At 42.1% G+C, this 12,993-nt stretch overlaps 1 pseudogene; it reads left to right on the top strand.

Moving 5' to 3' along the window:
* Window positions 1–1,439: 1,439 nt before the first annotated feature.
* Window positions 1,440–5,749, top strand: LOC127683609 (TD and POZ domain-containing protein 2-like; annotated as a pseudogene).
* Window positions 5,750–12,993: the final 7,244 nt, after the last annotated feature.

Below are 12,993 nucleotides of genomic sequence, written 5' to 3'. Positions count from 1 at the left end.
AGGGGGAAAGTTCCTGAACAGAACACCAATAGCTTATGCTCTAAGATCAAGAATTGACAAATGGGACCTCATAAAATTACAAAGTTTCTGTAAAGCAAAGGACACTATCAAAAGGACAAATTGGCAACCATCAAATTGGGAAAAGATCTTCACCAACCCTACATCAGATAGAGGGCTAATATCCAATATATATAAAGAACTCAAGAAGTTAGACTCTAGAAAATGAAATAACCCTATTAAAAAAATGAAGTACAGAGTTAAACAAAGAATTTTCACCTGAAGAACTTTGGATGGCGGAGAAGCATCTTAAAAACTGCTCAACTTCATTAGTCATTAGGGAAATGCAAATCAAAACAACCCTGAGATTTCACTTTACACCAGTCAGAATGGCTAAGATTAAAAATTCAGGAGATAGCAGATGTTGGCGAGCATGTGGAGAAAGAGGAACATTCCTCCACTGCTGGTGGGATTGCAAATTGGTACAACCACTCTGGAAATCAGTCTGGCGGTTCCTCCAAAAACTTGGCACCTCACTTCCAGAAGATCCTGCTATACCACTCCTGGGCATAAACCCAGAAGATTCCCCAGCATGTAATAAGGATACATGTTTCACTATGTTCATAGCAGCCCTATTTATAACTGCCAGAAGCTGGAAAGAACCCAGGTATCCCTCAATAGAAGAGTGGATGCAAAAAAATGTGGTATATATACACAATGGAGTACTATTCAGCCATTGGAAACAATGAATTCATGAAATTCTTAGGCAAATGGATGGAGCTGGAGAACATCATACTAAGTGAGGTAAACCAGACACAAAAGATGAATTATGGTATGAATGCACTAGTAAGTAGATATTAACCTAGAAACCTGGAATACCAAAAACCTAATCCACACATTAAATGAGGTACAAGAAGAACAGAGGAGTGGCCCCATGTTCTGGAAAGACTCAGTGAAGCAGTATAGGGAAAAACCAGGGAGTTTTCTTCTTTCAGGAGCCAGTCCACATATACAAGCAGTCACCCGTGGGAAGCTGCATCTGTGTGTTTGGCAGGAGATAGAATTGCGGACCTCAACATGCTAGGCAAGTTCCCAAGCATTGAGCTAAATGTTTCCACACTTTGTACCCTCATTACTCTCACAGGCCCTTTCTTCCTTTCTTAATATTTATCAGATTTTCCTTCAGAAAACTTGGTCCAAGAAGGATGCAGAGCATCTAACATTGTGTTTCTGAGACTGATGTTACTCATAATTTGTTGTATCAGTGTACAAGGGAGCTCAGGTCTCCTTTCTCAGCACCACAGAGTATAAGACAAGGCTATTTCTAAGAATTGAAGGTAAACACCATCTACATCAAGAATTGAAGTATAACAAAAATTATGTTAATGCAAAACCCATAAGGGGATTTAAAAAGCTCAGCTCGTGATCTTTTCTGCTCTCCCATGGGCATTGGCTTCTCCCTGCAGACCAGCCCACCCTCTGCTGCACGGTGAGCATGGTACAAGGCTCCTTCAGCATGTCTGGAGACAACAGGAAGCTTTCAATCATCGTTCCAAAAAAATCTGAGACATCCACCTATGCCGCCTTCTATTCAAGAAAATGGTTATGGGCTGGAGAGATGGCTCACTTGTTAAGAGCACCGATCTCTCTTCCTGAGTTCCCGAGTTCAATTCCCAGCAACCACATGGTGGCTCACAACCATTCATAGTAAGGTCGGACACCCCCTTCTGGTGTGTCTGAGGACAACTACAGTGTACTTACATATAATAAGTAAATAAAGCTGTACAAGAAAAGAAAATGGTTAGGATGACTTCTGTTTGGACACATAGAATTCAGCCATGATCAGTTGATTCAGTGTCCAGAACGTGTGTGAGGCATTTCCAGACATTTCCGTGATAGAAGTCATTCAGGATGCAAACCCCAACACATACAAAGCATTTCCAGTTAAACCTAAAACCAAAGTGTATTTGATCATAGTCCATAGTGTTGGAGTGTAGAGCCAGGGAAATTTTAGTGATCTCCTAAAATACAGAGAGGTGCTCTGTTGCAACTCAAGAAGGATCTTTATTTTATTTGAGTTAGCTCCTGCCACACCATATCCATGTAAGGTGATTTCGGTGTTTGGGGAGCCCTGGATATCTATGTGGCAAGGCCATATACTAAGTAGCAAGCAGGGAGTAAATGTGAAAACATCTAATTGTAAAGCTACTGTGACCTTTAACATAATTGGCTAGTGCTGGGTGTCATAACATAAACTATTTTTTTTTGTTTTGTTTTTCCTCTGAGACAGGGTTTCTCTGTGTAGCCCTGGATGTCCTGGAACTCACTTTGTAGACCAGGCTGGCCTCAAACTCAGAAATCTGCCTGCCTCCACCTCAAAATTGCTGGGATTAAAGGCGTGCTCCACCACCATGTGTCTAACGTAAAGTTAATTTCTGTTCTCCTCTGCATTGGTGGTCATTAGCCAGGGGGTGGTTCTGTAATCTGGGGGTGCAGGTGTTGGTGGAATAACCTGGTCTTGTTGAGGATGTAAATTGAAGATGCTGGTCTTATTGGAGATTGGCTTAGAGAGTGATTAAGGGGGTGTAAATTGAAGATGCTGGTGTTATTGGAGATAGGCTCAGGTTTTGTTGAGGGGCAACTTGGAAACTAATGCTAGGTGCCAGGATGTTAATTTGAACAGGTTTTTAAAAATGGAGTCTGAACTTCAAAGATTTGACCATACATCAGGAATATCTGTATTCTCTTACCTTAATTTTTCATGTTCAAGTTTCTGCTCCTGGATATATATTTTTGTTAGCTAAATTGCATCAATGAAAAGTGTGGGTTTTGTAATTGAAACACACCCCCACAGACCCTAAATTACCAGAAGCAAATGCAGCTGTTGATCTAGCTTTTATTACTTAGCCAGCATATTTAAAAAAAAAAAAAACCTCCAGTGGGTTTAGAGCTTATGGAAAGGTGTTTGAGATATTTAGTGATAGTGGCAGAGAGTATTTAATTAAAGGACTACAAAAGATAAAAAAATAAGTGGACAGAAGCAACAGACTCCAGACCCGTAAAAAAGGCTGTTGGCAGTCAAGGAAAAACCAGAAGACTGCAGGAGGTGCCTAAAACAGATAGCTTCAGAGGAAGGAGGTAAGGGGGCCCTGAAGACCCTGAGGGGAAGTACAAAGTCTAAATGGAATAAAACACAGGAAAGAATAGAGCCATCTTCAGAGGTTTGGGGCTCTGCTCCTGCCCACCATACAGGAGCTCTTCCACATGCCTTACATTTTGTGAACACTCAGACTCCTGAGCAGTTAAGGAAAGCACCCCTTCCCTGATCATGTTTATGGTAGCAATCTGTAAGATCAGTGCATGGGTAAATAGTATCTGTGCAGAGATTTACATCATCTCTTTATTTATGCAAGGTTGTCCCTAGTAAGCAAAGTATATTGGTGATGGTTATTCTTCTAGTCTGCACTACTTGTGGACATACTAAAGTGGAAGGCATGCCTTTTAAATTTTTTTATTTTGCTTTTTTTCAAGACAGTGTTTCTCTGTGTAGCCATGGCTGTCCTGGAACTCACTTTGTAGACAAGGCTGGCCTTGAACTCAGAAATCTGCCTGCCTCTGCCTCCCAAATATTGGGATTAAAGGCGTATGCCCCCAGTGCCCTGCGAATTGTTTTTCTTAAGTTGAAGTAGGTAGATTCAGTTCAAATGCAGATTCTTCTTGTCAGAAACAACATACACATTTAATCTGAGAAAAACATACACCTTTAATCTGAGTCTTGAGGCAGAAAAACACACACCTTTAATCCAGATCTTCAGACTAGAAGACACTCCCTTAACTAGGCCACACCTTCTACTGGAGGCCCACAATAAGCATAAAGAAGAAGGAAGCTTTTTTCTTTGACTTCCTGCTCTCATCTAAATAGCAAGCCCATTCCTTCACTGGCATTAGACCCTTCTTCTTAAGAATTCCAGTATATACTGAAGAACACCTGAGACTTCACACCTTGTGGAATAAGTAAATACTGACTGTAGTCATTGTTATATTAGCTAGACCTCAGCCTGTATGTTATTCTTCTATATTCTCTGTCTATTTACATAAAGGAATTCATTCTGTACATTCTCTATAGGACCCTGAAAATACAACACACTTGAGATGAGAATATATAAAGTTTTACAGACTTTCCTATCCAGAGGTGGATAGAATAGCCCAACTAGTGACCACTGACCTAAGAGTCACGAAACTCAAACACATACACACACATAGAAATTCCAGTGTTTGGGGGAAAGAGAGAGGGGGGGAAGAGGGAAAGAGGAAGAGATGGAGGGAGAGGGAGAGGGGGAGGGAGATAGGCAAAGAGAGGGAGAGAGAGGGAGGGAAAGGGAGAGGGAGAGAGAGAGGGGAAAAGAGAGGGAGAGACGGAGAGAGAGGGAGAGAGAGGAAAAGGGATACGGAGAGGGAGACGGAGAGGAGAGAGAGAGAGAGAGAGAGAGAGAGAGAGAGAGAGAGAGAGAGAGAGAGAGAGAGAGAGAACTTAGGGAAATTGAAACTAAAATCCAAAGTATACCTATAATCGTGTTCAATAGGATGAAGAGTAAATAACCTCTGGTGTTCTCTCAGGTCAAGATTAACCTTCAAACTACCTCCAGCAGAAATTTCAGGGGACATGGAGACAAAGAGCTGGGGCTCCACACAGATCAGTGTAAAAAAAAAAATCTGCTATGAGTGGACTATAAGCAACTTCTCATTTTGCATGCGGGGAATTCAGAAAAGGATTTCAAGCCCAGTGTTCTCATTAGAGGCCAATGAAGAAATAGCATGGTGTTTGAGAGTACACCCAAACGGGGTTGATGAAGAAAGCAAAGATTACCTGTCAGTTTACCTGGGGTTGCTCAGCTGTCCAGAGAGCCCAGTTTGGGCAAAGTTCAAATTCTGGATCATAAATTCCCAAGGAGAGAAATGCCAAAGTATGAAGAACCCCAATGTCGTAAGCTTTCAGCAATACAAAAAGTGGGGATTCAAAAAGTTCATCCTTCTAGGTTTCCTCCTCTCCCATCAGCAATGGCTTGTCCCTGAAGACCAGCTCAGCCTCTGCTGCAAGGTGAGCATAATAGGAGCCATCTTTGCATGCCTGGACAGATCATGACACCTGCAATCAAGGAGCCAAGACAGATGTTGAGAGATGACCTAGCAAAGCTGTGGGAGAAATCTCTCTTCAAAGACTGAACCCTATTGGTAGGTGGCCATGTATTCAGGGCTCACCACGCCATCCTAGCAGCTTGTTCTCCAGTTTTCAGAGCCATGTTTGAACATGAAATGCAGGAGAGCCTAAAGAACATTGTTGAGATCCATGACTGGACCCTCAGGTCTTCCAGATGATGTACTTCATCTACTCAGGGGAAAAACACCACACCTCAACAGCAACTCCATGGCCACTGGTGTGCTGGCAGCTGCTGACAAGTATGGCCTGGAGGACTTGAAGGTCATGTGTGAGGATGCCCTCTTCAGGATACTCTCTGTGGAGAAAGCTGCAGACACTCTCATCCTGGCTGACCTCCACAGCACACAGTGGCTGAAGACTCAGGCCCTGGATTTCATTGCACTTCATTTCTCTGAAGTCTCTGAGAACTCAGAGTGGAAGGCAATGTTGGAGTCACATCCCTATTTGGCGGCTGAAGCCTTCCACTCCCTGGATTCTGCACAGAATGTTTTCTTTGAGCCCTCACTCAAAGGCATAAAGAGATTTTAGGAGCTAGTCAGATATGACCATCACCTGTCTTCCAATGGCAGCACCCAATATAGTTACCAATTACTTCTGGTTAGAGTACAGTATTGCTGGAGCATTTACACTGCATCTTCAAGAAAGCAGCATGGTGGCTCAGAATTTAAAACAGCTCTACTATGTTAAAATTGCAGGTGTGAATGGCAGAACAGGAGTCTCACACAATCTAGATGATATCTGCCCTGTTGAAGTTCTTGTTTGTTTTTGTCTGACATGATGGAAACTGGGATTCAAGGTAGGTGCTGACCATAAATAAGCACAGCCCAAAGGAATTTCATTGGGGGAAACTGTATGGACTGATCCAAACAGAACAAATGACCAGGGCCCAAAGAAAGGGAGATATCAAACATGAATATTTATTTATCTGAGACTTAAATGACAATGAAGACTTTTTAAAGGTTCAGTTTGTGGGAACTCAGCTGCAAAAGGAATTACTGCTCTGTCAGAGAACTGTGGTTCAGTTCCCAGCACACCCAGGAGAGTTTTCAACCAACTGTAACTGGTCATTCAGAGGATCTGAGGCCCTTCTCTGGTCTTCATGGCCACAAACAACTCTGTAAACAAAATCGTAACCCAATAAAATATAATATGAATAAAACATTTGAAATCAGTCTGTGGATTCCAGAGATGTTTAGGTTCAGAGAAGTCACATATAGTCCAATCAGCCCTGATCAGGTGTGGATATTCGTGGAGACTATATTACCAGAATTACAAACCCATTGTCTTTTCTTGGCATCTACATTAGCTAAAAGCTCCATCATCATGCTCTTATGATGACTAAGAAGTGTAGACCAGTGTGGAGGAAGTCTCCTCCTCCTGGGAGAGAAGTGTTTGTTGGTCAAAGCATGCAAAAATCTTTTATTAATTTTGAAAACATTCAAAGAGATTTATTCATTATGTATTCATATTCCCTAGGCCAGTAGTTTCTCATCTTCTCAGTGTTGTGCCCCCTTAATACCGTTCTTCCTGTTGTGGTCAACCAGAACCATTAAATAACTTGTTGGCTACTTCATTACTGTAGTGTGGCTCCCGTATGAATTATACTATAAAGATCTGATATAGAGGATATCTGATATCCAACCCCCATGAAATGGTCACTACTCCACCACAGAGGATGAGGGAGCCACAGTTTGAGAAGCATGGCTCCAGGCCATGCCTGCCTTCATACCAGCTAGACTTCTTACAGAACTTCTTGTACTAAAGTTCTACCACACCTAATTCCACAATCTCAATTAACCTCTGTACTGCACCACCTGTGGGAGTCTTCACTGACCATTCTTTTTATATCTTGTGGATGCCACAGATCTTTCCCTTCTAGCCTCCCTACCCAACTCTATGCTCTGCCCCAGGCTTTAAGTACAGCTTGCACCCCTGCTAACACAAGTGTCACTCTTTCCATGGTAACAGAAGGGTAAGGGCAGAATTAAAACTTGTCCTTTGCTTTCCCACTTACTATTTCCCCAATCCTATTCCAAGATTTATAGTGGGAAATTTGATGTGTTTTTTTTTTCTGTCCTGTAAAGCACCAAACAAGTGGATCACAAGACCTTCTCACCCATCTTCCTATAGCTGTTCAGCTGTTAAAGTGAATAGAATCCAGGCATGGATACACTGTTCCCATGTTCAGCCTGCCTGGAGTGAGAGGAAGTTCCCAAGGAATTAGCACTAGAACAATGGAAAGTCATGCCACGCTCAACTGATCTGCTGAAGTTGTTACTTCAATATTCCTAATTCTGCTCCCTTTATGCTGACATCTTACAACCATCACAGACCGTCTTCATCAGGCTCTTATGTTCACTTGGATAATTGTTAACATTGACCAAACAATCTCATCCATCAGGCCAGCCACATGGCCCCCACCTGAAACTTGCTTCCCATTTTTATAGTTTGACCTGGAAGATTTGTTGTATCACCAGTTAGACCCCTCTGTGAGAAAATACCTGTCAAAACAATATTTTTACATGCACCCAGAGCATCAGGTCCATCAGAGAGTCTGTGAAGGAGCTTCGGACTACTACTGTGCACAGTGGGGTTATGAAAGCACAGGTTCTACTGGGACTCTCACTAAAATCTGATTTCATCAAGCTAGTTGGGCTACCAACAAAAGAATACAAATGGAGGGACCCATGGCTCTGGCTGCATATGTAGCTTAGAATGGCCTTGTTGGAAATCATTGGGAGAAGTGGCTCTTGGTCTTGTGGGGGTTTTATGCTCCAGTAGAGGGGAATGCCTGGTCAGGAAGGCAGGAGTAGGTGCATGGGTAGGGGAGCACTCTCATAGAGGTAGGGGGAGGGGAATGGAATAGGGGGTTTTCGGAGGGGAGACTGGAAAGTGGATAACATTTGAAATGTAAGTAAAGAAAATATCCAATGAAAGAAAAGAAAAAAAGAAGAAAAACCTTCACGCTTCTCTCATGCATATTCACCTTATAGCCACCTGACACTCAGCTTCACTGAAAGAAGAAAACAGGCCACTGGATGGGATTCAGGCTATATTTGGGGATGTAGAGCATGTACAAAAAAAGGAGTTACGTATGCATACAGATTCCAGGGTAAGCAATAGAAATACTCTCTTCTCTATCCAACAAGTTGTTAGACAGGTTCTGGCTGGCTATTGGGCCCAATAAAGTCCTTGCAAGGCTGGACTTCAGGCCCTAGCCTCTGCCTATGACCACACCTACCCTAACATAAGTGTCACTAAGTTTACTCGCTTCCTGTCTCAACAACCCACTCCACAATCATGACCCCTGCATTTATGAAAGCTTGTTCCAGATAATTGACTCCTCCTGTCCTGATTTGACATAGGACTGTTGGTTATGCTTAAATGCCTAGCCCACCTACTATGATAGAACAGCTCTCCCTGGAAACTATTCACAGACTACAGAAAGTACTCAGTGTACATGGCAGCATTCAGAGAGAGGTAAGCTCACCCTTCAGTAACAGAAGAAAGCCTCTGTATTGGGAATCAGTTATCCTCAGAACGTTCACATCTCTGCAATTTCATTGTAACTCCTACCAATTAAGAATATGAGTGCCTCTTGCTTCCAGAGGATGATAGGTGGGCTTGTGCATCAGGACTTACCCCTTGCAGACATTCCCTAGTTGTAAATGTATCATCTGATATTGGTATCCTGGCACAGTAGTTACCCCAATAACCTCCCACACAGGGGAAAGCATTCCCAATGAATTAGACTCTGTAGGTCACCAGGTGAAAAGGGTTGCTGCACCTGTTGTGGTGTTCTCCACATTGCTTGGTATAGGAGTAGCTGGTACAGCTGGCACAGGAACTTCTGCACTAGATCTTCAATCTACCAGGTGAACAAACTGAGAGACAGCAGCCTCACAATCATCACATTAGATGCAGAAAAAGCCTTTGACAAAATCCAACATCCTTCTTGACAAAAGTCCCAAGAGACAGGGATGTAACTGAATATAAAAAAGGCAGTTTAGAGCAAGCCCATAGCCAACCAACATCAACTTAAATGGAGAGAAACTTGAAAAATTCCACTAAAATCCAGACAAGGAAAGGTGGTCTCCTCTGTATATATACCTATTAAATAGGGCACTTGATGTCTTTGATCAATAAGACCACTGAAGCAGATCAAGGGTATACAAATTAGAAAGGAAGAAGTCAAATATTGTTATTTGTATTAACATGAGGGTAGACATATGTCTCTGCATGGGTCTAGAGGAGGTGCCGGAGCTGAATCGGGGAATTTTATACTATCTCCTATCCCTGAGTGAGATGTTCTCTCTAACTCATAACTGCCTGGAAATGAAAAATTATTTTTCCAGCAGATTTACTCTGGTTATACAAAGAATATTTAAGAGTAGGCCAACTCTCAAGGAGTTGATGGCCTACACAAATGCTGAATTGTACTTTTTAATTTCTCTCATATGCTTTGTTTAGTCATTTTTCTACACTTTTGCTTTTATGTTTTGGTTCATGATTTTGTGTTTTATTGACTTTATGCATTTGTGTGTAAGTGCATGTAAGTTTCATGTGTGTTTTCTTTGTTTTTCATCCTGGTTTTGTTTTTCTGCTTGTCATCTAACTGGAAGCAGTGAGACCTGAGCAGTACAGTGAGTAGTGAGATGGGGAGGGACTGGAAGGAGATGGGGAAAGGCAAATTGTAATCTGAATATTTTGTGTGGAAAACTCATTTTCAATAAAAACGAAAGAAAAGCAGGGCCTCTGTAAGGTGATTTTGTCATATGCTAATCCTTAGGTATAGGAAAGTACTCTCATACAAAAATTCAATCCAGGAATCCCAACATGTTTCTGATCGAGCAAGGATTTGGAGATTGAGAAAGTCCTGCTTAACCATGGCTTTGAGGCCTTCCTTGACTGTCGAGCTTCTACCATATAAAGAGTAAAAGAGTATAAAGGAAGTGAGGAGGTCCTTGCCAATTGGCTCTTCTACCATTATATCCCTAGAGCAGGTATCATTTATGAAGAAATGCATGTGTTGATCCTTCCTGACCTTCACACTGTAGGAATAAATTCCATGGTTTTAAATTACACAGTATAATGCAATTTATTATGCCAGAATGGTATTTTTTCTTAATTCCAATAACACAAGATAGAGCTAGTCAGCAGATACAAAAACCTGCAAAAATTTCCAATAGAGGAGACAATAAAATATTTTCATGGACTCCCAAACTTCTCAATATTAGTAATAGTCAGGGAATGGTGTGGACACAACTGTGTGGGAAGATGGAGAAACTATAGGGACAGAGGCTGAATTCCTCATTCCAAAGACTGATGCTGAGCGGATGAACCTGAAAGAAGAGATTGTGGTCTGTTAGCTCTGTATCCCAGATTCCTCAGAATTCACTTGTCAAGTTTCCCTTCAACTCGACCTCATGCTGAGGACAACCACAGGTGTGTAATCAGAATCAAATGGGACAGGGCCTGAGGAGATGACTGAGCACTTGGTGCTCTGGCTGCCAGTCAATAGAACCAGGTTTCATTCCTAGTAGCAATGGGCAACTCACAAAAGTCTAGCTGTCAGTCTCATGGGATCTAGTGCCTTCCTCTGGATTCTGTGGGTAGCACACATGCAGATAGGCATGCAGAAACAACACTCTAAACATGAAGTAAACCATTTTTCTAAAACATTGATTGAGGCAATAGAGATCCACAGGAGGGAGATAAGGTTTTGCTCAGAATTGGGAGAACCAGCCAAGTGTACTGGCTGGTTTTGTGTGTCAACTTGACACAGACTGGAGTTATCACAGAGAAAGGAGCTTCAGTTGGGGAAGTGCCTCCATGAGATCCAGCTGTGGGGCATTTTCTCAATTAGTGATCAAGTGGGGAGGGCCCCTTTTGGGTGGTACCACCACTGGGCTGGTATTCTTGGGTTCAATAAGAGAGCAGGCTGCGCAAGCCAGGGGGAGCAAGCCAGTAAGGAACATCTATTCAGGGCCTCTGCATCAGCTCCTGCTTCCTAACCTGTTTGAGTTCCAGTCCTGACTTCCTTTTGTGATGAACAGCAATGCAGCAATGTAAGCTGAATAAACCCTTTCCTTCCAAGCTTGCTTCTTGGTCATAATGTTTGTGCAGGAATAGAAACCCTGACTAAGACACCAAGAATATGAGCAAAAAGGGTACGTTTATGTATTTTATTTTATTCTCTCTTCCTGATATTTGGTTACCACTTAATTTAATGTCCCTAATGGCATTGCACTAAAACATAACCAGAGGGGATCTACTTAGAAACACTTCTTATCTCATTCTGAAAGTTTTGGAAAACTACTATTTTTTCTCCCCAGGCATCTGCTCCTCCTCCTCCTTCTTTAATTAAGCATGAATTCTTTATTAATACTGTATAATCTGAGTGAGCAGTGTTTCCCTCAATTCTTCTAGTTCTTTCCCACGTCCTTTCCCATATGGATCCTCTACATTTCTGTCTGTCATCAGAAAAGGACAGCTGGTACAGATCCATGGAGGCCATGGGACTGCTGCCTCAGTGTCTGTGAGTTAAAGGGGATTCAAAGGGCATTGTCTTCCCGAGAATCTCCATTCCCTGTCTCCCTCCCTGCTTCTGATCATCTTCCTTAGGGCTCTCTGAACTATGAGGGCATGGATTTAAGGGAAACATCTCATTTACAGTTGTGTGTATGAAGATCTTTCTTTGTCTCTGTCTCTCCAATGTCTCTGTCTCTGTCTCTCTCTGCATAATGTCTGGGTGTTAATCTCTGTATTTGTTCCAGTCTGCTGCAGGAGGAAGCTTCTCTGATGAGTGAATAAGGTATTAATTAAGGAGATTATTAAGATTAAAGGATTATTGGAAGATATTTTACCCTTTTTAAAGAAGACCAGTAGTATTTTACAGGTGTTTTACTCCAGTTCACTGGGTTATCTATCATCTGGTTTGTTTTAGTTGGTGTTCTGGACCAAGGACTTGTACCTCTGCTCCTTCCCCAGCCGGTTCTCCCTCAACAGGTATACAGGCCTGCAAATCTGTAATGAATAAATCCCTTTGGATGTTTTCAAAACATTTAATAGATTTTGCATGCCTTAATCCACAAACACATCTCTCCCAGAAGGATTAGACTCCCTCTACTATGGCATAGTCTTCTCAGTCGTCATAAGAGCATGAGGGTGGAGTTCTCATTTTCCAACATTAAATTCCAAGGAAAAAGACCAAGGGTTTCTAATATTGGTAGGAGAGTGAGGGCTCTGTTCAAACATCCACAGCTGAGCTAGGCTGCTTGGTCTACATGTTACTTCTCTGAAATAAACATCTCTGGAAACAACAGACTGATTTCAAAAGTTTTATTCATCTTGTATTTTATTTGGTTAAGGTTTTGTCTACAGAGTTCTTTGTGGCCATGGAGACAAGAGGAGGGCCTCAGATCTCTGATTCACCAGTTTCAGGTGGTGAAAAACTCTCCTGTGTGTGTAGCGAACTTAGCAAGAGATCTCTGAGAGAGCAGTAATTGCTTTTGAAGCCGAGTTCCCTGAACCTTGAATGTTTAAAAAGAAACTCTTCATTGTCTTTCCTTCACTGATGAGGAAGCAATCATGGTTGATTTCTCCTTGCCAATGGCCACAGTCATCTCTTCTGTTCAGTCCAAGGCAGAAGTGTTTCTCCAAAGAAACACAGTTGTTCTCTGCCTAGGGCCAGCTCTAAATTGAATCAGTTTTCAAACAATCAGACAAATTCAAACAGGAACATTAACATCATAGATGTCATGTAGAGTGTCCCAGAC

The sequence above is a fragment of the Apodemus sylvaticus genome, chromosome 4, assembly GCF_947179515.1.
Source record: "Apodemus sylvaticus chromosome 4, mApoSyl1.1, whole genome shotgun sequence".
NCBI classification, from domain to species: domain Eukaryota; kingdom Metazoa; phylum Chordata; class Mammalia; order Rodentia; family Muridae; genus Apodemus; species Apodemus sylvaticus.
The sequence above is the reverse complement of the archived record's forward strand: the minus strand, read 5'-3'. Positions and strand labels throughout refer to the sequence as shown.